At 45.9% G+C, this 25456-nt stretch overlaps 1 long non-coding RNA gene across 1 annotated transcript; it reads left to right on the top strand.

Annotated features, from left to right (window-relative positions):
• Positions 1–94: 94 nt before the first annotated feature.
• LOC118374786 (uncharacterized) lies at positions 95–23786 on the top strand. The gene is made up of 3 exons (XR_004823673.2): positions 95–244; positions 22934–23059; positions 23323–23786. It is a non-coding gene; the product is annotated as an uncharacterized LOC118374786 (long non-coding RNA).
• The last annotated feature ends 1670 nt before the right edge of the window (positions 23787–25456 follow it).

The following is a 25456-nucleotide window of genomic DNA, read 5'->3' as shown; positions in this document are numbered from 1 at the left end:
TTTTCTATTTGGTTTATAATTATTTAAACAATTTGTCATTCATGTTTTTCATATCTTGTAATTTTGAAGTCATTCAATGATGAATCATTGTCAGGCGGAAACAATGACCCGGGGTGGTGGTGACAGCGGGGCCTCGAGTGGTGAACACAGGGTCCGGGGAAGACGGACAATATGGAACGGAAGGGGCAAAGGGACCATTATCAAGGCGGAGGTGTGCGGCGGGTCACCTGCCACATTTGGAAGGGTGAGGAGCTGGCAAAACGTATCACAGTCAAATAGCTGTTGTTGTTGCGATATCGATAATTTGTTTATTAGCTAGCTTAGCTGACATGTTGAACATCTCCGGAAGGTCTTTGAACTAAAATTGGCTAGTTATCGATCACGTTTTCAAGTGAAACACGCGTCATTGGAAGTCATGTGTGTAATGTTGTTGGTGTTGCTATGCACAGCGCATGCCGATTGGCCAGTGTGGGACACTTCTCACCTCCGCAAGGATGTAAACATATTGAGTTAGTTTTTTTTACACATTTCATCAATATCAATTGCTCTCGTTCAACATAATTTTCACATATGGAAAAAGTTGTAGACAGCCAACTGGAAGCTTGAGAGAATTCCAAAAAAGACAGTCAAATCTTTGAAATTGTTACATGTTGCGTTTATATTTTTGTTCAGTGTAGTTTTAAACATGTCTATTGCAGATTGAGTTACAAAACCATGATGCATCTGCAAAAATCAACTATCAATCTGAAGACCAATATGTCAAGTTTTTGGCAAAGTATCTTACTTTAAATACATTTGACATTTTTGCCTGAATTTTGTACATTTTCACTCCAAAATTCTCAGGTCATTTTATACCATTTTTACTTGAGAAAAAATGATTAAAAAAAAACTTAAACAATAAATATGTTGCTGTAGTTTGTCCATAAATCATACAAACTAGTTTCATTTGCTTATATTTTTATTTTACCTTTATTTAACTCGGCAAGTCAGTTAAGAACAAATTCTTATTTTCAATGACGGCCGAGGAACAGTGGGTTAACTGCCTGTTCAGGGGCAGAACGACAGATTAAAGGGGCAGGGCGATAGAGGGGATTGTCAGCTCGGGGGTTTGAACATGAAACCTTTTGGTTACTAGTCCAACGCTCTAACCACTAGACTACCCTGCACTCAGAATGGGGTACTTATTCTGATCAAAAAAACATAATTATAATTATGAAATAAGTACAGATCCTAATCTCAGTCATCAGACTTTGTAAAAAAAAAAAAAAAAAAAAATTGTTGGTTGGGGGGGGGGGTCTAATGTCGGTAAGGAATGCTTGACGTTTTCCTTTTAAATGCCCTAACCAGTGTGGTCCTGACAACAGATTCAGCTCTGTCCTGACTGAGAAGGTCATTCAGAATATGCTTGAGCTTAAAGCTGAAGCTTTGATGAACAGTGCTGTCAGTCCCGCCTATCAGTTAGGCTCGTCTTACAACCTGTGATAGTATCAGTTAGGCTCGTCTTACAACCTGTGATAGTATCAGTTAGGCTCGTCTTACAACCTGTGATAGTATCAGTTAGGCTCGTCTTACAACCTGTGATAGTATCAGTTAGGCTCGTCTTACAACCTGTGATAGTATCAGTTAGGCTCGTCTTACAACCTGTGATAGTATCAGTTAGGCTCGTCTTACAACCTGTGATAGTATCAGTTAGGCTCGTCTTACAACCTGTGATAGTATCAGAAGACATGTCTTTCTCTGTCCTTTATGTAGCCTATCCAGAACCGAGTAAATGTGCCAGACACTTAGCTAGACATGTTCTTGTTTTGCCTTGGAAAGACATATCATATTCCTTCGTAACAGCACTAGATTGGCTCATGCTTGAAGAATGAGAGGTAGGCATACTATATAAGATGGCCGTTGGCCATTGCTCCCCAATTCTAAGTGCTGGCCCTATTTAGAGAAGCAGTGCTTCACCGACGTAGAGTAGCCTGAACAGCCTAATTCAACTCCCTGAGGTCACAAGTAGCACACAGCAGTTGCACAACATTACATATGTATCCTTTTATTTAGGGGTGAAAGAGTATACTCTGTTGAAAGTATACTTACACATCATGTAAATTACAAAGCCGTTATTGACCTCTGTTAGCAAACCTGAAACCTTTTTTTTACTAACTCATAGCTGGTTAACTAAGACCTTTTATTAGGAAGAGATCCTTATCTCAAGCCTGCCTGGTTGAACATAAAACATCTCTCCCTCAACCTAGAATACTAAACATTTAGGGTTAGAGAGAGAGGTACTAGGGCTGGAGCAATGCTCTGATAAGGCCTCTGTGTGGAGGACATGAACGTTAGGTTGACTTAATTAAGTGATTTTATAACACAATCTCTTTCTCTACCTCCCGCTCCCTCCTTCTACCCCAGCATATCTCTATCATTTCTACCTTGTTCAATTTGCCTTTCTCTCCCTCTATCGCCCTGCCCCTCTCTCCCCCTCTATCGCCCTGCCCCTCGCTCCCCCTCTATCGCCCTGCCCCTCTCTCCCCATCTATCGCCCTGCCCCTCTCTCCCCCTCTCTCCCCCTCTGTCTCCCTGCCCCTCTCTCCCCCTCTATCGCCCTGCCCCTCTCTCCCCCTCTGTCTCCCTGCCCCTCTCTCCCCCTCTGTCTCCCTGACCCTCTCTCCTCCTCTATCTCCCTGCCCCTCTCACCTCTCTATCTCCCTGACCCTCTCTCCTCCTCTATCTCCCTGACCCTCTCTCCTCCTCTATCTCCCTGCCCCTCTCGCCCCCTCTATCGCCCTGCCCCTCTCTCCCCTTCTATCTCCCTGCCCCTCTCTCCCCCTCTATCTCCCTGCCCCTCTCTCCCCCTCTATTTCCCTGCCCCTCTCGCCCCCTCTATCTCCCTGACCCTCTCTCCCCCTCTATCTCCCTGCCCCTCTCTCCCCTTCTATCGCCCTGCCCCTCTCTCCCCTTCTATCTCCCTGACCCTCTCTCCCCCTCTATCTCCCTGCCCCTCTCTCCCCCTCTATTTCCCTGCCCCTCTCGCCCCCTCTATCTCCCTGACCCTCTCTCCCCCTCTATCTCCCTGCCCCTCTCAGTGTCAGAGGGTTACTGTGGTGATGTGGCTTGGTGGCCCCAGTGCTTAATTTGAAATGGATCCTGCTGGAACAGGATTCGTCACCTCTCAGTTTTATGGACTGTTTCGTTCCAGAACCTATTTCCCAGGATCCAGTACCTCTCGTGGTGTGAAACATCATTTCCACTGTTTGCAATGTAAATTCATAATTCAAGTTGCCTCCTCTGTAATTCTCCTGCCCCCTAAAAAAAAGGTTAGCCTAATGTGAAAACGTAGATGTTCTGCCAGTGCCTGTTATTCTAAGAACTTATTTGGTTTGGGCCCTGCCCAGGTTTATGGTTTACACAACACTGTAGCCTAGAGACCAGTTGCTGTTGCTGTGTGCCTGTATCTCTCACAGAACAAGAATGAGATTCACTTTCTGTGATCTCTTTCCCTCTCTCTGCTCTGATAGTGACGAGCCTGCAACTCTCATCTCTCCATAGTTGTACTTTATCATTTATTTCCTAATAGAATCATAGCCATGGAAGGGGTCTTAGTGGGGATGCAGCACCACTGATAAATTAAAATACATTTGCCAAAGTTATAGAGTTATATTTATTTTCAGAAATAAATGAAATAATTCATAATACTACCCCAGGAGTAGCTTATAATTTAGCCACAGAGGATCAATAGCTTTTTTTCCTTCTTTTTAAATAGCCTAGCTGTGGATTGTGTGTAGTCCAATCACAAGGCATGCCTACAGTCGAGAACGCGTGGGAAATCTATCAGTGAACAGAATGCAGCCAAAAAAAAAGGCCTTTTTCAAGATTTCAAATACAATCGTTGGGATAGCACAGGTTGGAAAGCAAATGTCTCCTACTGAAACAAAAATACTTGTCTTTAGGCTACGAAAATATTTGATCAATTTCGAAATAGCCCGATTGAGCGAACAGTATTGTTTTTTACAAATGAAAGCGATAGAGATGGTCTTTTGGCACCAGCACATCGGCCATCGCCGGTGAGTGAGCTGCGCATCACTGGGTGAGTCATTGAAACTGTAAAGATTTTTTGGACTGTAATTTCCTCTTCAAATTGTACAATAGGTGTCTCCTCCACACACCAAGGCTATTGATGGATTCAATAGGTGTCTCCTCCACACACCAAGGCTATTGATGGATTCAATAGGTGTCTCCTCCACACACCAAGGCTATTGACGGATTCAATAGGTGTCTCCTCCACACACCAAGGCTATTGATGGATTCAATAGGTGTCTCCTCCACACACCAAGGCTATTGATGGATTCAATAGGTGTCTCCTCCACACACCAAGGCTATTGATGGATTCAATAGGTGTCTCCTCCACACACCAAGGCTATTGATGGATTCAATATTCCACACACCAAGGCTATTGATGGATTCAATAGGTGTCTCCTCCACACACCAAGGCTATTGATGGATTCAATAGGTGTCTCCTCCACACACCAAGGCTATTGATGGATTCAATAGGTGTCTCCTCCACACACCAAGGCTATTGATGGATTCAATAGGTGTCTCCACACACCAAGGCTCCAGGTGTCTCCTCCACACCAAGGCTATTGATGGATTCAATAGGTGGTCTCCTCCACACACCAAGGCTATTGATGGATTCAATAGGTGTCTCCTCCACACACCAAGGCTATTGATGGATTCAATAGGTGTCTCCTCCACACACCAAGGCTATTGATGGATTATAGGTGTCTCCTCCACACACCAAGGCTATTGATGGATTCAATAGGTGTCTCCTCCACACACCAAGGCTATTGATGGATTCAATAGGTGTCTCCTCCACACACCAAGGCTATTGATGGATTCAATAGGTGTCTCCTCCACACACCAAGGCTATTGATGGATTCAATAGGTGTCTCCTCCACACACCAAGGCTATTGATGGATTCAATAGGTGTCTCCTCCACACACCAAGGCTATTGATGGATTCAATAGGTGTCTCCTCCACACACCAAGGCTATTGGATTCAATAGGTGATTCAATAGGTGTCTCCTCCACACACCAAGGCTATTGATGGATTCAATAGGTGTCTCCTCCACACACCAAGGCTATTGATGGATTCAATAGGTGTCTCCTCCACACACCAAGGCTATTGATGGATTCAATAGGTGGCTCCACACACCCTGATGGATTCACACACCAAGGCTATTGATGGATTCAATAGGTGTCTCCTCCACACACCAAGGCTATTGACGGATTCAATAGGTGTCTCCTCCACACACCAAGGCTATTGACGGATTCAATAGGTGTCTCCTCCACACACCAAGGCTATTGATGGATTCAATAGGTGTCTCCTCCACACACCAAGGCTATTGATGGATTCAATAGGTGTCTCCTCCACACACCAAGGCTATTGACGGATTCAATAGGTGTCTCCTCCACACACCAAGGCTATTGATGGATTCAATAGGTGTCTCCTCCACACACCAAGGCTATTGATGGATTCAATAGGTGTCTCCTCCACACACCAAGGCTATTGATGGATTCAATAGGTGTCTCCTCCACACACCAAGGCTATTGACGGATTCAATAGGTGGTGACGGATTCTCCTCCACACACCAAGGCTATTCCACACACCAAGGCTATTGGTGGATTCAATAGGTGTCTCCTCCACACACCAAGGCTATTGATGGATTCAATAGGTGTCTCCTCCACACACCAAGGCTATTGACGGATTCAATAGGTGTCTCCTCCACACACCAAGGCTATTCGGATTCAATAGGTGTCTCCTCCACACACCAAGGCTATTGATGGATTCAATAGGTGTCTCCTCCACACACCAAGGCTATTTGTCTCCTCCACACGGCTATTGATGGATTCAATAGGTGTCTCCTCCACACACCAAGGCTATTGATGGATTCAATAGGTGTCTCCTCCACACACCAAGGCTATTGATAGGTGGATTCAATAGGTGTCTCCTCCACACACCAAGGCTATTGACGGATTCAATAGGTGTCTCCTCCACACACCAAGGCTATTGACGGATTCAATAGGTGTCTCCTCCACACACCAAGGCTATTGAGGCGGATTCAATAGGTGTCTCCTCCACACACCAAGGCTATTGATGGATTCCACACACCAAGGCTATTGACGGATTCAATAGGTGTCTCCTCCACACACCAAGGCTATTGACGGAGGTGTCTCCTCCACACACCAAGGCTATTGACGGATTCAATAGGTGTCTCCTCCACACACCAAGGCTATTGATGGATTCAAGGTGTCTCCTAGGTGTCTCCTCCACACACCAAGGCTGGATTTGGTGGATTCAATAGGTGTCTCCTCCACACACCAAGGCTATTGATGGATTCAATAGGTGTCTCCTCCACACACCAAGGCTATTGATGGATTCAATAGGTGTCTCCTCCACACACCAAGGCTATTGACGGATTCAATACAAGGTCGATTTTAATGATCTCACATTCTCAGTTTGTCAGTCTCAAGGTAACCTGACATTTCTATTATATTTAAAAAAAAAGATTCTGCTTAAGTGTCTAGTCATGTAAAATTACATAGAATTGCATGAAATGTGTTTACAAAAGGCCCAATTTCTCCCAGACCCTAGGCTGCAAAAAAAGGTATGCATCTCTACTCTAGGCTTTAAGATATGCATGTTTTAATATAAAAGTCATTTTCCGGTATCTCAGAGCTCCCAAGGTCACCACCCTCTCACACTCACTTTTTGTTCGGGCACATCCCTATTTACAAATTAAGAACTGAGTGGCCCCTCTCTCCTCTCTAGAGAATTACTGTGTTGGCCTGGTGGCCCCTCTCTCCTCTCTAGAGAATTACTGTGTTGGCCTGGTGGCCCCTCTCTCCTCTCTAGAGAATTACTGTGTTGGCCTGGTGGCCCCTCTCTCCTCTCAGAGGGTTACTGTGGTGACGTGTTGGCCTGGGGGGCCCCTCTCTCCTCTCAGAGGGTTACTGTGGTGATGTGTTGGCCTGGGGGCCCTCTCTCCTCTCTAGAGAATTACTGTGTTGGCCTGATGGCCCCTTTCTCCTCTCTAGAGAATGACTGTGTTGGCCTGGTGGCCCCTCTCTCCTCTCAGAGGGCTACTGTGGTGACGTGTTGGCCTGGCCTGGGGGCCCCTCTCTCCTCTCTAGAGAATTACTGTGTTGGCCTGGTGGCCCCTCTCTCCTCTCTAGAGAATTACTGTGTTGGCCTGATGGCCCCTTTCTCCTCTCTAGAGAATTACTGTGTTGGCCTGATGGCCCCTCTCTCCTCTCTAGAGAATTACTGTGTTGGCCTGATGGCCCCTTTCTCCTCTCTAGAGAATTACTGTGTTGGCCTGATGGCCCCTCTCTCCTCTCTAGAGAATTACTGTGTTGGCCTGGTGGCCCTCTCTCTCTCTCTAGAGAATTACTGTGTTGGCCTGGTGGCCCCTCTCTCCTCTCTAGAGAATTACTGTGGTGACGTGTTGGCCTGGTGGCCCCTCTCTCCTCTCTAGAATTAGAGAATTACTGTGGTGATGTGTTGGCCTGGTGGCCCCTCTCTCCTCTCTAGAGAATTACTGTGTTGGCCTGGTGGCCCCTCTCTCCTCTCAGAGGGTTACTGTGGTGACGTGTTGGCCTGGTGGCCCCTCTCTCCTCTCAGAGGGTTACTGTGGTGACGTGTTGGCCTGGTGGCCCCTCTCTCCTCTCTAGACTGTGTTGGCCTGGTGGAGAATTACTGTGTTGGCCTGGTGGCCCCCTCTCTCCTCTCTAGAGACTGGTGGTGAATTACTGTGTGACGTGTGGCCTGGTGGCCCCTCTCTCCTCTCTAGAGAATGACTGTGGTGACGTGTGGCCTGGTGGCCCCTCTCTCCTCTCTGGCCTAGTGGCCCCTCTCCTCTCTAGAGAATGACTGTGGTGACGTGTGGCCTGGTGGCCCCTCTCTCCTCTCTAGAGAATTACTGTGGTGACGTGTTGGCCTGGTGGCCCCTCTCTCCTCTCAGAGGGTTACTGTGGTGATGTGTTGGCCTGGTGGCCCCTCTCTCCTCTCAGAGGGTTACTGTGGTGACGTGTTGGCCTGGTGGCCCCTCTCTCCTCTCTAGAGAATGACTGTGGTGACATGTGGCCTGGTGGCCCCTCTCTCCTCTCTAGAGAATGACTGTGGTGACATGTGGCCTGGTGGCCCCTCTCTCCTCTCTAGAGAATTACTGTGGTGACATGTGGCCTGGTGGCCCCTCTCTCCTCTCTAGAGAATTACTGTGGTGACGTGTGGCCTGGTGGCCCCTTTCTCCTCTCTAGAGAATTACTGTGGTGACATGTGGCCTGGTGGCCCCTCTCTCCTCTCTAGAGAATTACTGTGGTGACATGTGGCCTGGTGGCCCCTCTCTCCTCTCTAGAGAATTACTGTGGTGACGTGTGGCCTGGTGGCCCCTTTCTCCTCTCTAGAGAATTACTGTGGTGACGTGTTGGCCTGGTGGCCCCTCTCTCCGTGTTTTGCCCACACTGAAAGATTAGTCACTGTAGAGAAGAGAGAGGAGCAGCAGTCCACAGCTCTCCAGAGGACTCTTCGTGGGCGGAAATGTGTTTAGGAGACGCTTTTCTGGGCAATTAGTGTATCCATGAAATCAGGAATTGTGTCCACATAATGAGCCCCCCTTTTCGCACTCTCGTTTTCTCATTCTCTCTCTCTGCTCATTTGTATTTCTCACTGTCTCTCCTCCTCTCTCCCAACCCCCTCCCTTTCTCTCTCTCGCTCTCTATGCCCCCACCCCCCCGACTGGTGCCTGTAGCAGCTTTCGCTGTGTGGTCATGCTGTATCCTAACCTGACTGTTGTAAATCCGAGGCGTTGTGTTGGAGTATCCACTTGTGTTTGTTATGCCGGGAGAACAGGACAAATCGTGACGATCTGGAGGCCGGTAGGTCACAGACTCCTCCAACTCTCATAGCTTGCACACAACTTTTCACTATGTTCACTAAGTAGCCTACACGTTTGTAAAAAAAAAAAAAACATCAGTATTCTTTTATGTAAGAGGAAAATGAGAATATAGGGGCCTAAGCAGGGCAGCATGTACCTTATCATGTTACCTTCCTACAGACGGACATGTTGATTAGCTGGATGCCAGCTTGAGGATGACATTTTTACTTTGAACTTTTCCCCGTTTTTCTCCTCAAATTCGTGGTATCCAATAGGTAGTTACAGTCTTGTCCCATCGCTGAAACTCCCGTACGGAGGCGAAGGTCGAGAGCCATGCGTCCTCAGAAACAGGACCCTGCCAAACCGCACTGCTTCTTGACACACTGCTCGCTTGAATTGGAATTAAATTCAATTCAGTTTAGGTCAAATCCTGAATCGAAATGGGAATTGACCTCAACCCTGGTAGCTATTCTTCTCTGGCTGTGAGCTCAGCTCACAGGAAGGAAAATAAGGAAAATAGAGGTGAGTCTCTGTTATCTTTACCTTAACTATGTAAGAATGCTACTGTGACTTTACAATTACTTTACACTGATCATCAAGCATCTGGCAGCACGAGGACAAGAAGCATGACTTCATACGGGACAATCTACAAATGTCAGGGGAGGCAGGTAGCCTCGTGGTTAGAGTGTTGGCCCAGTAACTGAAAGGATGCCGGATTGAATCCTTGAGCTGTCAAGGGGAAAATGTGTCGTTCTGCCCCAGAACGAGGCAGTCTAACCCATTGTTCCCCGGTAGGCCGTCATTGTAAATAAGAATATGTTCTTAACTGACTTGCCTAGTTAAATAAAGGTTAAATAAATAAAAAAATGTCTACTCAACTGCAATTATCACTTTGCAAAACTGCTTCTCCCACTTTCAAGGGAGACAGAGGGTGAGACATACACACACCTGAATACCTGCATCCCCTCTAGTATTCTGTACAGAGTGTTCTGTACAGAGTGTTCTGTTCAGAGTGTTCTGTACATAGTGTTCTGTACATAGTGTTCTGTACAGAGTGTTCTGTTCAGAGTGTTCTGTTCAGAGTGTTCTGTTCAGACTCTGTACAGTCCATGACCTACTGCTCTAATAATTATACATTTTATAATTCATTTTAATTTAAATATTATTTTACTTTCTAGATATAAAAATATATATATATATTAAAATGGATATTAGCATTAAAGCTGCAACAACAACAAAAATGTCAAAATGTGTAGAATTGCAGGAATTTAATTTGAAAACGGCTAAATGTTCTTTCCGATGCCAAGAGGTGGGCCTTGAAAATGTTCCTTCCAAGGGCCCGAGACTTGCTTCGTCCGGCCATGCACTGCCAAAGTCATAGTAAAACTCATTGTTTGCTATTTTTATATCGCTCGAGTTATAAAGGGGTCCCGGAAGAATTTGCTATCACAAAAGGGGTCCTTGGACCCAAAAAGTTTGAGAGTTCCCTTACACAATAGGAAGATAAAATGAAAGAACTTCTAGATCGAGGTTTAAAACGAATTCCCCAGGACAACTCTGCCATCCACATCTGCTGTGAAATCAACTGTAACCAGGGGACTGCTCGACTTTTATCAGTTCTTGACCTTCATTAAAATAACCCTCTCTCTCCTATTCAAAGCCCTTATGCAATACACAGTCATCTAAAGTGGAACATCGTACAGCGGGTGAAACTATCAGAACACAAGTCTTAGTTGGGGTTTTATTCCCTGTCGTAGGCCTATACAAGAGGCCTGAGTCATACCTAAAGCATGTGATGATCAAATCAAATTGTATTAGTCACATGCGCCGAATACAACAGTTAAAGGCTGACTTACAAGCCCCTAACCAACAATGCAGTAAGAATAAGAAGTATAAGTAACAAGTAATTAAAGAGCAGCAGTAAAATAACAATAACGAGGCTATATACAGGGGGGTACCGGTAAAGAGTCAATGTGTGGGGGCACCAGATAGTCGAGGTAATTGAGGTAATATGTACATGTAGGTAGAGTTATTAAAGTGACTATGCATAGATGATAACAACAGAGAGTAGCAATGCAAAAAGTCCTGTTAACCATTTGATTAGATGTTCAGGAGTCTTATGGCTTGGGGGTAGAAACTGTTTAGTAACTGTTTAGAAGCCTCTTGGACCTAGACTTGGCACTCCGGTACCGTTGACCTGCGGTAGCTGTAGTTTTTGACAATTTTAGGGCCTTCCTCTGACACCACCTGGTATAGAGGCACTGTATAGAGGTCCTGGATGACGGGAAGCTTTGCCCCAGGGATGTACTGGGCCCGTACACACTATCCTCTATAGGGCCTTGCGGTCGGGGGCTGAGCAGTTGCCATACCAGGCAGTGATGCAATCAGTCAGGATGCTCTCGATGGTGCAGCTGTAGAACCTTTTGAGGATCCATGCCCCTCTCCTGAGGGGGAATAGGTTTTGTCGTGCCCTCTTCACGACTGTCTTGGTGTGCTTGGACCATGTTAGTTTGTTGGTGATGTGGACACCAAGGAATCTCTCAACCTGCTCCACCCCATGAGAATGGGGGCGTGCTCGGTCCTCTTTTTCCTGAAGTCCACAAGCATCTCCTTTGTCTTGATCACGTTGAGGGAGAGGTTGTTGTCCTGGTACCACACGACCAGGTCTCTGACCTCCTCCCTATAGGCTGTCTCGTCGTTGTCGGTGATCAGGCCTACCACTGTTGTGTCATCGTCAAACTTAATGATGGTGTTGGAATCATGCCTGGCTGTTTAGTTATAAGTGAACAGGGAGTACAGGAGGGGACTGAGCAGGCACCCATGAGGGGCCCCTGTGTTGAGGGTCAGTGTGGCAGATGTGTTGTTAATAATATAATAATAATATAATAATAATAATATATGCCATTTAGCAGACGCTTTTATCCAAAGCGACTTACAGTCATGTGTGCATACATTCTACGTATGGGTGGTCCCGGGAATCGAACCCACTACCCTGGCGTTACAAGCGCCATGCTCTACCAACTGAGCTACAGAAGGACGTTGTTACCTACCCTTACCACCTCGGGGTGGCCCGTCAGGAAGTCCAGGATCCAGTTACAGAGGGAGGTGTTTAGTCCCAGGGTCCTAAGCTTAGTGGTGAGCTTTGAGGGCACTATGGTGTTGAATGCTGAGCTGTAGTCAATGAATAGCATTCTCACATAGGTGTTCCTTTTGTCCAGGTGGGAAAGGGCAGTGTGGAGTGCAATCATCGGTGGATATGTTTGGGCGGTATGCAAATTGGAGTGGGTCTAGGATTTCTGGGATGATGGTGTTGATGTGAGCCATGACCAGCCTTTCAAAGCACTTCATGGCTACATACATGAGTGCTATAGGTCGGTAGTCATTTAGGCAGGTTACCTCACTGTTCTTGGGCACAGGGACTATGGTGGTCTGCTTAAAACATGTTGGTATTACAGACTCGGTCAGGGAGAGGTTGAACATGCCAGTGAAGACACTTGCCAGTTGATCAGCGCATGCTTGCAGTACACGTCCTGGTAATCCGTCTGGTCCTGTGGGCTTGTGAATGTTGACCTGTTTAAAGGTCTTACTCACATCGGCTGCGGAGAGCGTGACCACACAGTCTTCCAGAGCAGCTAGTGCTCTCATGCATGTTTCAGTGTTATTTGCCTCGAAGCGAGCATAGAAGTAGTTTAGCTCATTTGGTAGGCTCGTGTCACTGGGCAGCTCTCGGCTATGCTTCCCTTTGTGTTTGCAAGCCCTGCCACATCCGACGAGCATCAGAGCCGGTGTAGTAGGATTCGATCTTAGTCCTGTATTGACGCTTTGCCTGTTTGATGGTTCGTTGGAAGGCATAGAAGGATTTCTTATAAGCTTCCAGGTTAGTGTCCCATTCCTTGAAAGCGGCAGCTCTGGCCTTTAGCTCAGTGCGGATGTTGCCTGTAATCCATGGCTTCTGGTTGGGGTATGTACGTACGGTCACTGTGGGGACAACACCATTGATGCAATTGATGAAGCCAATGACTGATGTGGTGTACTCCTCAATGTCATCGGAGGAATCCTGGAACATATTCCAGTCTGTGCTAGCAAAATAGTCCTGTAGTTTAGCATCTGCTGCATCTGACCATTTTGTTATTGATTGAGTCACTGGTGCTTCCTGCTTTAATTTTTGCTTGAAAGAAGGAATCAGGAGGATAGAATTATGGTCAGATTTGCCAAATGGAGGGTGAGGGAGAGCTTTGTATGCGTCTCTGTGTGTGGAGTAAAGGTGGTCTGGAGTTTTTTTCCCTCTGGTTGCACATTTAACATGCTGATAGAAATTTGGTAAAGCCGATTTAAGTTTCCCTGCATTAAAATTCACGGCCACTTGGAGCGCCACCTCTGGGTGAGTGTTTTCCTGTTTGTTTATGGTGGAATACAGGTCTTTGAGTGTGGTAGTAGTGCTAGCCTCAGTCTGTGGTGGTATGTAGACAGCTACGAAAAACACAGGTGAAAACTCTCTAGGTAGATGGTGTGGTCTCCAGCTTATCATGAGAAACTCCACCTCAGGTGAGCAATAGCTCGAGACTTCCTTAGATATTGTGCACCAGCTGTTATTTACAAAGATACATAGTCCGCCGCCCCTTGTCTTACCAGACGCCACTGTTCTATCCTGCCGGTACAGCATATAACCAGCCAGCTGTATGTTGATAGTGTCGTCGTTCAGCCACGACTCCGTGAAGCATAAGATATTACAGTTTTGAATGTCCTGTTTTGTAGTTTAATCTTCCACTTAGGTCATCAATTTAATTTTCCAAAGATTGCACATTTGCTAGCAATATGGAAGGCAGTGGGGGTTTATTCAATCGCATACGAATTCCCAGAAGGCAGCCCGCCCTCCGGCCCCTTTTTCGCCGCCTTCTCTTCATGCAAATGACGGGGATCTGGGCCTGTTCCCGGGAAAGCAGTATGTCATTCATGTCGGGTTCGTCGAACTCGTTGAAGGAATAAAAAGGATTCTGACAGTTCGTGGTGAGTAATTGCAGTTCTGAGGGCCAGATTATTATTTTTTTTCGGTCATAAGAGACAGTAGCAGCAACATTATGTACAAAGTAAGTAAAAAAATAAATAAGTTAGAAATAACGCAAAGAAACTAACAAAAAAACACAATTAAATAGAAACACGTAAAACGCCATCTTAACTCAGTCGGTGGTGGTGGTGATGATGATTGCATTCTGAATATAACTGGATGGAAAGAGTCTGGCATTGTTGACGAAATGGACATAATTTCCACTTCAAGGTTGAACCTTTGTGTGGTCGAAGATCTTAGATTCTATTGAATAGAATGTTTTTGTGAATGCAGTGCACGCATAACAACTTGTCATTGTGCTAGTCTAATTGTGTCCATCCTCATCTCTATCAGATTTGTTTGTTCATACGCACCACAATGCACTTGTTCCTGGGCTATTTAACATCTTTAGCACCGTGCCTCATCTGTAATACCGTATGCATGGAAGCACAGACAGACACACACAGACAGACAGACACAGACACCTCATCAGTCTATCTGTATACATTAACACTGAGGATCAATTGAAAGCCCTGCAGGCCGCAGCACTACTAATGGAGGATTCATCAGTGATCTATCATGGTGAGTCTGTCTGTGTGTGTGTGCGTGAGTGCGTGATTACATTAGGTCTTTGATGATTCACAAGAATGATTCACATGACATAACAAGATTGACAATCACTACCAGGACATGTTCTCTTGCTTAACCAAGATTGATCTGAATTTCAATCACCACCAAACGACAGTAATGTTGGCCTATAGCCTACTTTTTAGTGTTGTAATTACGAACGCTTGGTTACACTTCAATAGCAGTGTGTTGACAGATCAATTACGTCGATCATTGGTCTGCTAAAAGATGGAAATAGAGCTAGTCTAGGCTAATTACACTGAATTATATTGAATGTGCCAGGATTTAGACTGAGACACCAGGACACTCCAGGTTGAGGTTGACCATGCTAAAGGAGCTAGTTCTTAGTCGAGTCAAGGCTGTCGCAACAGCTAGTTCTTGGTTGAGTCGAGGTTGTCGCAACAGCTAGTTCTTGGTTGAGGAGTCGAGGCTGTCGCAACAGCTAGTTCTTGGTTGAGTCGAGGTTGTCGCAACAGCTAGTTCTTGGCTGAGGAGTCGAGGCTGTCGCAACAGCTAGTTCTTGGTTGAGTTGAGGCTGTTGCAACAGCTAGTTCTTGGTTGAGTCGAGGTTGTCGCAACAGCTAGTTCTTGGCTGAGTCGAGGTTGTCGCAACAGCTAGTTCTTGGCTGAGGAAGGCTGTCGCAACAGCTAGTTCTTGGTTGAGTTGAGGCTGTTGCAACAGCTAGTTCTTGGTTGAGTTGAGGCTGTCGCAACAGCTAGTTCTTGGTTGAGTTGAGGCTGTCGCAACAGCTAGTTCTTGGTTGAGTTGAGGCTGTCGCAACAGCTAGTTCTTGGTTGATTCGAGGTTGTCGCAACAGCTACTCTCGTCAATGACTGTGTTTCTGTGTTTATTTAGCAGCGGTGAGCCTCCGGTCTTCTTAGGTTTGACGCTACAAGCTTGACACACCTGTATTTGGGGAGTTTCTCCCATTCTTCTCAGCAGATCCTCTCAAGCTCCGTCAGGTTTATTGGGGAGTGTCGCTGCACAGCTTTCTTCAGGTCTCTCCAGAGATATTCGATCGGGTTCATGTCCGCGCTCTGGCTGGGCCACTCAAGGACAGTCATAGACTTCTACGGTGTCTTGGATGTGTGCTTAGGGTGCCTTTTACTGAGAGTGGCTTCCTTCTGGCCACTCTACCATAAAGGCCTGATTGGTCGAGTGCTGCAGAGATGGTTGTCCTTCTTGAAGGTTCTCCCATCTCCACGGAGGTCCTCTGGAGCTCTGTCAGAGTGACCATCGGGTTCTTGTTCACCTCCCCGACCAAGTTTCTTCTCCCCTGATTTCTCTGTTTGGCCGGGTGGCCAGCTCTAGGAAGAGTCTAAAACGACTTAAACCAGATATGAAGTATGTAGAACAAATATTGGAGCAATATTTATTTTTTAAGATGCACTATGCAGCAATCGCTCCGTCATTTCCTGGTTGCTAAAATTCTAATAGTTCACCTAATCTCAGTTTATGTGACAAAATAAGCTGGTATTGTTTAGAGAATCATTGTACCATCTAAACCGCTGTGAAATATATTTTTCATAACCAAACATGTTGTATTTTCAGCTATTTGAAGCTGGTGTACAAAAACAAAAGTAAAAGACGCGAAAAAATGAAACAAGAACAGGAAGCATAGAAATAGAGTACATAGAACAGATCTACCGATTCTTAGACTTGCTTTCAATGAGAATGACAGAGCTATAATATACATTTATATGTGAATTTGGTCAGGTCACCCAAAAGTTACATATTTCAGCTTTAAATAAGATCATCATTGAGAACTAACAAATCACCTAAATAAAAAAAACTAGACAGTCAGGAAGATTCAAAAGTGAAAACAGTGGCATGGGGCTCCCATTGATTTTGTTATAATGTTTGTGTCTCTCCGATAGCATAAGAACATGACGTAAGCCATGGCAAAATGTGTAGAATTGCAGGAAATTAGCTTTATTAAAACAACAAAAATGTTGTCTCCGTGGCCATTGACCACACCCACTCCCACACACCCCTCCCCCCACATGCTAACTTCGCAAACACTGCTGAAAAAAAAATCCCTGAGGGAAATACTGCAATGAACTGCGAGCAGTGAGTCTTTAACAACCAGTCTCCAAATGCCTCTGTGTGGCTGGATGTCTGTCTCCATTGTTTTAAAGATGGTTCCTCTTTAGAAACTCACCTCTCTAAACCTTTGTCAGTTAGAGGTTGAGGCAGGTTAAACGCCTATCAGAGTTCAAAGCACGTGCACACAGCAGCGTTGTAGAATATTGGACTGTTGTCTTTCATACTTTTCAAATTTCCAGAGCAGCTCTAGCTATTTCTCCCACCGTCTGGTGGGAATGTGATGAAACAAGTCACACCCACTAGATTCCTCTGAGTTCTAAGTGATGAAACAAGTCACACCCACTATATTCCTCTGAGTTCTAAGTGATGAAACAAGTCACACCCACTAGATTCCTCTGAGTTCTAAGTGATGAAACAAGTCACACCCACTAGATTCCTCTGAGTTCTAAGTGATGATACTAGTCACACCCACTAGATTCCTCTGAGTTCTAAGTGATGATACTAGTCACACCCACTAGATTCCTCTGAGTTCTAAGTGATGAAACAAGTCACACCCACTAGATTCCTCTGAGTTCTAAGTGATGAAACAAGTCACACCCACTAGATTCCTCTGAGTTCTAAGTGATGATACTAGTCACACCCACTAGATTCCTCTGAGTTCTAAGTGATGATACTAGTCACACCCACTAGATTCCTCTGAGTTCTAAGTGATGAAAAGGTATCCTGGAAAGATCATATTCAAATTGTCTGTAGCAAAGTGATAAAATCAGTTGGTATCTTCAGAAAGATTAGTGTTTTGGTTCATCAGGCTTGCTTCCTAACTTTATACTATAGCTTAATGTACCCATATCTCGTTTACTGAACTATTGTCTGGGCCAGTACAAATACCTCTTACTGACACAAATTACTCATCATACAAAATACATTTGCAAGACTAGCCACCTCCTCTTATTTCCTGGCTCCATCTGCACCTTTGTTTAAATAAACGGAACATCTTGTCTATTTACCACAATAATGTACGCCAATTATGCACTTTTATTTGCAAATACTCATACCTCTCAGACAGTTTACCTAAACCCTTCAATGGATTCTTCCAGATTAATTCTGAAATGCATCTATATAACACAAGACACTGCATTAACCTTCACCCTCCCCACTGCCACACCTCACATACTCAATTCTCTATCAAATACAAAGGTATCATATTCTTGGAATTATTACCTTCACTTTGTACTCCTGAGTGGCGCAGTGGTCTAAGGCATTGCCTCTCAGTGCTAGAGGCGTCACTACACACCCTTGTTCGAGTCCAGGCAGTGTCACAACCGGCCGTGATTGGGAGTCCCATAGGACAACGCACAATTGGCCCACCGGCGTTAGGGTTTGTTCGGGGTAGGCCGTCATTATAAATAAGAATTTGTTCTTAACTGACTTGCCTAGTTAAATAAAGGTACACTTTTTTTTTGCCAAAACCTCATCATTGCTCTATATCTTCTAGTGAAGACTGGGGGTTAGCCTGATGAACCAAACTACCCAATAATCCCCTCCACAAAGACTGGGGGTCAGCCTGATGAACCAAACTACCCAATAATCTCCTCCATGAAGACTGGGGGTTAGCCTGATGAACCAAACTACCCAATAATCTCCTCCATGAAGACTGGGGGTTAGCCTGATGAACCAAACTACCCAATAATCTCCTCCATGAAGACTGGGGGTCAGCCTGATGAACCAAACTACCCAATAATCTCCTCCATGAAGACTGGGGGTCAGCCTGATGAACCAAACTACCCAATAATCTCCTCCATGTAGCCTAGCTCTCATACTCACACACACACACACACACACACACACACACACACACACACACACACACACACACACACACACACACACACACACACACACACACACACACACACACACACACACACACACACACATAATCAAACATGGGTTTTCTTGTACAATGAGTATATCATGTACAATTATAATTAATATGCTTTGTTTAAACTTTTATTTTTTGTACTTATATTTGTGGTGTGGTTTTCATACCAGCCCTTTTGGGCTTCCAACCTCACCTGCACACCGTTTTCACCAGTTAAGAAAAAGAAAAAGTACTGTTTTGTCTATCACTTATTTTCTTTGCCGTGAATAAATAAAACCTAACTGTCAACACATTCAAATGAATAGAGGGCGCGTACGCGGAGGCGCTTTGGTTGGGAATTTCGGGAGGTGTGCGGTCCCCCCCCACTAATGGTGGTTTTTAGAGCCACATAACTATGTCACAATGGGACGCGGTACTATCGCTTCTCAGTGTCTGTGGACACCAAATTACGCTTAGGCTCTTGGCGTTTAGGAGCACACTCAGGCTGCATAAAGGAGAGGAGGGCATACCCTTAAAATATAATTGTATATCTTTCTAATTATATAGGTCACCTATAGCTTACTTTTAATTTATTTGGGGGGGTTCTCAGAAGAAAAAACATCTTTAAGTGTAAGTTGTGCAATATTGTCATCAAATATTTATCAGACAGAGAAGTATAAGCCAATCTACCTCATCATGCGATCTAATTCAGGATAAACTCATCAAATATTGACTAATTCTTCTCATATCGGTCTTTTTTATTATACCAGAGCAATTTCACTGTTTAAATCAATCACTAGCAGCAGGCAAACTATAGCTGAGCAATTTCCTTGTTCAATGTTTCATTTACTGAGTCATTAAATGATGTGAAAGACAGGCTACTCACAGCTGATATCTCAGTCGTCTCCCAGATATGGTGTCTCTCCAGCACCAGAAGGACTTCCACACAGTCACTCTCCTCTTCAATATGATGTTAGCTAATCCTTTACCTCTCCTCCAGGTGAGCTTTCTGTCTCTCTCTCTCCTTGTATATCTCACTGTTCCACTCTCTCTCTTAATGCCTTCACTGCTTCCTTTCTCTCCTCCTTTCTCCCTCTCTCTACTCTTCCTCTCTCCCTTTCCTATGTCTCCCTCCTCTTCCCCACCCTCTCTCTCTCCCTCTCCTTTTCAATCTCTCTCTAAGTATTAGTCTCTTTTTCTCTTTGTCTTCCTCGTACTCCACTCCCAACCCAGGTCAGAATGACCCCAGTAGAAAGGTAAAGGTATTCACTCTCACCTCATCCATATCAGGTATTCAGTGTTCAGTGACTCCACTAGTTCAGAGCAGCATGACCTGTTTACAGTACCTCCAGTCTGTAAGTGACAGACAGCCTCTCAGAGCCCACGCTCAATGGAGGCAGAGCGGTTCTCTTCCCTAGTGGCCAGTAGAAGAACTTCCCCAGTTGTAGCTGTGACATTTTCTTTTACAGCAGAGAGCAGGGAGGAGATGTTGAAGTCGGATGTCTTCTCTGTAGATCTGCTTTTACAATTGAAAGGGTAGAAGGATGATGTCTTCTCTCTGGGCATGCCAGTGAGATCTCTCCGTCTGTCAGCTGATGTCCTGGGAGAAGTGGAGTGTGAGCAAGATTACCTCCAGTGTCCTATGAAAATGAATGGTGCAGATAGTCAGCTGTCCTCTGCATCTCTCTCTGTTAAAGTTTGAGCAGCTGTGCTGTGGAGTGTGAGGGAGTGTGTCCGAGGTTCTTCAGGCTGTGGCTCCTCCAGTGACTGCCTGATGCTCTGACTGCTGCTTTGGCTTAGAGAGAGAGAGTGTGTGTGTGTGTGTTTGTGTTGATATAACCTACTTTTTACATTTATTTGATCTGTATTTTCCCGGGTAAGTTGACCGAGAACACATTCTCATTTACAATCTCCACAGACGGCATCAAAGACTTTACCACATCAGTCACTGGCTTCATTAATAAATGCATCGATGGCATTATCCTCACAGTGACCGTACCTACCAGGGTTTCTGTTAGCCGGCAATTGACGGCTTTGGGAGAAAAAAGAAAAGCCAATAAATAAATCTGTTGCCGGTCAAAATGGCCGTGAGAAAAAAGTCATATTGCAATTTGTTTTTTGTTGTTAATTGACGTAAATTCGGAAAGTAATCAGACCCCTTCCCTTAATTGGAGTCCACCTGTGGTAAATTCAATTGATTGGACATGATTTGGAAAGGAATACACCTGTCTATATAAAGTCCAACAGATGACAGTGCATGTTAGATGCAATGAAGTCGAAGGAATTTTCCGTAGATCTCCAAGACAGGATTGTGTCGATGACATCACAATACCCCATATTGACAAAGTGCATGTGCAGAGCAAAAACCAAGCCATGAGGTTGAGGAGACAGGATTGTGTCGAGGCACAGATCTGGGGAACGGCACCAACATATTTCTGCAGGATTGAAGGTCCACAAAGAACACAGTGGCCTCCATCATTCTTAAGTGAAAGAAGTTTGGAACCACCTATACTGTTCCTAGAGCTGGCCGCCCGGCCAAACTGAGCAATCGGGGTAAATGACCTTGGTCAGGGAGGTGACCAAGAACCCGATGGTAACTCTGACAGAGCTCTAGAGTTCCTCTGTGGAGATGGTATAACTTTCCAGAAGGACAACCATCTCTGCAGCACTCCACCAATCAGGCCTTTATGGTAGTGTCACATCTGCTCCTGCAACACCGTCAACTGCTCATCCTGTGTCTCCTTGACCTGGCGCCACTCCCCCAGTACTGTCCCCCTCTCCCTCTCTTTCTGTGTGTGTGTGTGATTGTGTGGATGGAGACAGGTGTGCTGGAGTCAGAGCAGATCCCCACCAGCTGCAACCTGCTCCATAATCAAGACCTCTACAAATACTCAGCCCTGCCACTTTCACGCTGCCAGATCGTAATCTCTGCTCAGTCTGTCTACGATTCTAGCCGTTTGTTACTATTCAGATCCTGTTATTCTGTTGTGCCTGTTTTCCTTGCCTGAAGCTGTTTTCCTCTCCGCTACAGTTCTGCCCGCTCTGACTCTGGTCCCTGTTTCCAGCCCCATGTCTCGTCATCCTGCTACTCTGTCCTGGATTCCCCACTCTACTACAACCTTGGATTCCCCTCCGGACCTGCTTACCCTGTCTCAACTCCTCTCGCTCCAGCCTCAGCCTCAACACCCGGTTTTCAGCAACACGCCCAAGCTTTCCCTGACCTGCACTCCCATCTCCCCCTGTGTTTCAATAAATACCTTGGTTACTTTATCCCAGTCTCCTCGTCTGAGTCTGCCCTTGGGTTCCTCTGTCCCACTCCTCGTAAACGTATGATCTGGCCAAAGAGATGAACCCAACAGACTCTGCTACTCTCCACCAAACCCTCGTCAGCCAAGGTGCCCTACTCGGGCAACATGACCAAGCCCTGAAGACCCTTCTGAAGCACATCAAGGAGTTTACACAGAGCCTGTCTGACCTACAGGGCCGAACCTTTGCCCAGAGCTCACAACCAGTCCCAAGTCCTTCTCCTCTGCTCTGGGAGCCGTTTGTTCCAACTCCCGAGCATTAAGATGGCAACCTGGAGCTTGCAGAGCCTTTTTGGTACAATGTTCACTATTATTTGAGCAACAGCCCTACTCTTATGCAAGTGAACGGGCCAAGATGTATTTTCTGATTAGCTGCCTCCGTGGAGCAGCGCTTTCCTGGGCCACGGCAGTGTGGGAGAGATTCCCCCATCTGCTTCTCCTACTCCAGATTCACGGAGGAAATGTAAAAAGTCTTTGCCCACCCTGTCTGCAGTAAGGATGCCACTAAATGACTCCTGTCCCTCCGTCAAGGCCCCCATAGTGTTGCTGAGATGTCATGTGAGTTCCGCACCCTTGCCGATGAGAGCGGCTGGAATGAGGAGGCCCTTCAGGGAGTATTTCGGAACGTGCTCATTAAGAACCTCAAGGACGCGTTGGTGTCCAGGGGGGCTCGGCAGTAGTGGGGAATATACTGTTGAGCCAAATCGCCTGCCTATCCCCCCCAAACCCCTGCTTGAAGGCAACCTTGTGTGGCAGAGCCAGGCTTTTCCTCAATCTGCTCTCATTAATTTGGGCGCTGACGAGAGATTCCTGGACCGAGGTGTTGTTACCCAGTTGGGCCTGGACACTGTCCCACTCGATTCACCCCTCGATACCAACGGTTTCAACGGACAGCTCCTCGCCCGTGTCTGTGAGAGAACTGTCCCTGTCACCCTTCGTCTCTCTGGAAGTCACCATGAAAAGATCAACTGTCCTTACTATCACCTGGTTCTTTGCCATCCATGGTTAAAGCTACACAACCCACAGATTGACTGGTCCGCCGTAAAGGTAACCACTTGGAGTTAATTTAGTCACTCTAATTGTTTACATTCTGTCCTTTCCCCTGCCTTGTCTGTGTTCATTCCAGAACCTCCGGACCTGTCATCAGTTCTTCCTGAGTATCATGATCTAGCTCCTGTGTTCAGCAAGCACCATCCCATGTCGCTGCCGCCTCATCGGCCGTACGACGGTGGGTCCTGGGTCTTCCTCCACGGTGGGTACTGGGTTTTTCTTTGTGAAGAAGAAGGAATGGTCACTGAGGCCGTGCATAGACCTCCGTGGGCTGAATAATATCACTGTTAAGAACAAGTACCCCTTGCCACTCATTAGCTCTGCAAACTCGACCTCCGGAATACCTTGTACCTTGTCTGCATAAGAGAGGGGAATGAGTGGAAGACTGCGTTCAACACACCACTTGGTCACTTTGAATATTTGGTTATGCCTTTTGGTCTTACTAACGCCTCTGCTGTTTTCCAGAACCTAGCCAATGACGTGCTGACGGATGTGATTGGACGCTTCGTTTTTGTCTATTTAGATGACATCCTGATTATTTCCAAGGACCCTGAGGCTCACCAGCAACACGTTGGCCACATTCTTTTTTACAGACACAATCTATTTTACAGTAGTTATATATATATATATATATATTTTAGGACTTCCTCTATCTCTGATGTCCATCCAGTTTGATTTCTATTTGTAAATTCCTGAATTTATATACATTTTACAGACCCTGTATGTTTTACATTGGTTATCTTGTTATTAGTCCCACCCTTCAGCTCCATTCAACCCCTCCCATCTATCTCTTAACACCATCCATTTTGGATTTCTATTTGCCATTTATTTTTCAACTGTGCTGTGAGGCTTCACAAAAGTACTGAACCATTCTATTCTCATAGCTTCTACAGATTGTAAATTAAAAATAAACATTTTTGCTAAAATAATTATCATATTATTGATTGATTGACTATGGCTTTTCAAATCACCCAGTATTGCTATCTGCAGTGTTAGTTCAAGGGAAATGTTGCAATTCTTCAGCCAATCCTGGACCTGTGACCAAAAATAAGCTACATATGGACAATACCAAAATAAATGATCTAATGACTCTGCAGAGCTGGGAAATCTGCAGAGCTGGGAAGATTGTATCCCCCATATGCCGGTACACTGCTCAAAAAAATAAAGGGAACACTAAAATAACACATCCTAGATCTGAATGAATGAAATATTCTTATTAAATACTTTTTTCTTTACATAGTTGAATGTGCTGACAACAAAATCACACAAAAATTATCAATGGAAATCTAATTTATCAACCCATGGAGGTCTGGATATGGAGTCACACTCACAATTAAAATGGAAAACCACACTACAGGCTGATCCAACTTTGATGTAATGTCCTTAAAACAAGTCAAAATGAGGCTCAGTAGTGTGTGCGGCCTCCACGTGCCTGTATGACCTCCCTACAATGCCTGGGCATGCTCCTGATGAGGTGGCGGATGGTCTCCTGAGGGATCTCCTCCCAGACCTGGACTAAAGCATCAGCCAACTCCTGGACAGTCTGTGGTGCAACGTGGCGTTGGTGGATGGAGCGAGACATGATGTCACAGATGTGCTCAATTGGATTCAGGTCTGGGGAACGGGCGGGCCATTCCATAGCATCAATGCCTTCCTCTTGCAGGAACTGCTGACACACTCCAGCCACATGAGGTCTAGCATTATCTTGCATTAGGAGGAACCCAGGGCCAACCCCACCAGCATATGGTCTCACAAAGGGTCTGAGGATCTCATCTTGGTACCTAATGGCAGTCAGGCTACCTCTGGCGAGCACATGGAGGGCTGTGCGGCCCCTCAAAGAAATGCCACCCCACACCATGACTGACCCACCGCCAAACCGGTCATGCTGGAGGATGTTGCAGGCAGCAGTTCTCCACGGCGTCTCCAGACTCTGTCACGTCTGTCACGTGCTCAGTGTGAACCTGCTTTCATCTGTGAAGAGCACAGGGCGCCAGTGGCGAATTTGCTAATCTTGGTGTTCTCTGGCAAATGCCAAACGTCCTGCACGGTGTTGGGCTGTTAAGCACAACCCCCACCTGTGGACGTCGGGCCCTCATACCACACTCATTGAGTCTGTTTCTGACCGTTTGAGAAGACACATGCACATTTGTGGCCTGCTGGAGGTCATTTTGCAGGGCTCTGGCAGTGCTCCTCCTGCTCCTCCTTGCACAAATGCGGAGGTAGCGGTCCTGCTGCTGGGTTGTTGCCCTCCAACGGCCTCCTCCACGTCTCCTGATGTACTGGCCTGTCTCCTGGTAGCGCCTCCATGCTCTGGAGACTACGCTGACAGACACAGCAAACCTTCTTGTCACAGCTCGCATTGATGTGCCATCCTGGATGAGCTGCACTACCTGAGCCACTTGTGTGGGTTGTAAGACTCCGTCTCATGCTACCACTAGAGTGAAAGCACCGCCAGCATTCAAAAGTGACCAAAACATCAGCCAGGAAGCATAGGAACTGAGAAGTGGTCTGTGGTCACCACCTGCAGAACCACTCCTTGATTAGGGGTGTCTTGCTAATTGCCTTTAATTTCCACCTGTTGTCTATTCCATTTGCACAA

This window comes from Oncorhynchus keta, chromosome 19 (genome assembly GCF_023373465.1).
Source record: "Oncorhynchus keta strain PuntledgeMale-10-30-2019 chromosome 19, Oket_V2, whole genome shotgun sequence".
In the NCBI taxonomy this organism is placed as follows: domain Eukaryota; kingdom Metazoa; phylum Chordata; class Actinopteri; order Salmoniformes; family Salmonidae; genus Oncorhynchus; species Oncorhynchus keta.
The sequence above is the reverse complement of the archived record's forward strand: the minus strand, read 5'-3'. Positions and strand labels throughout refer to the sequence as shown.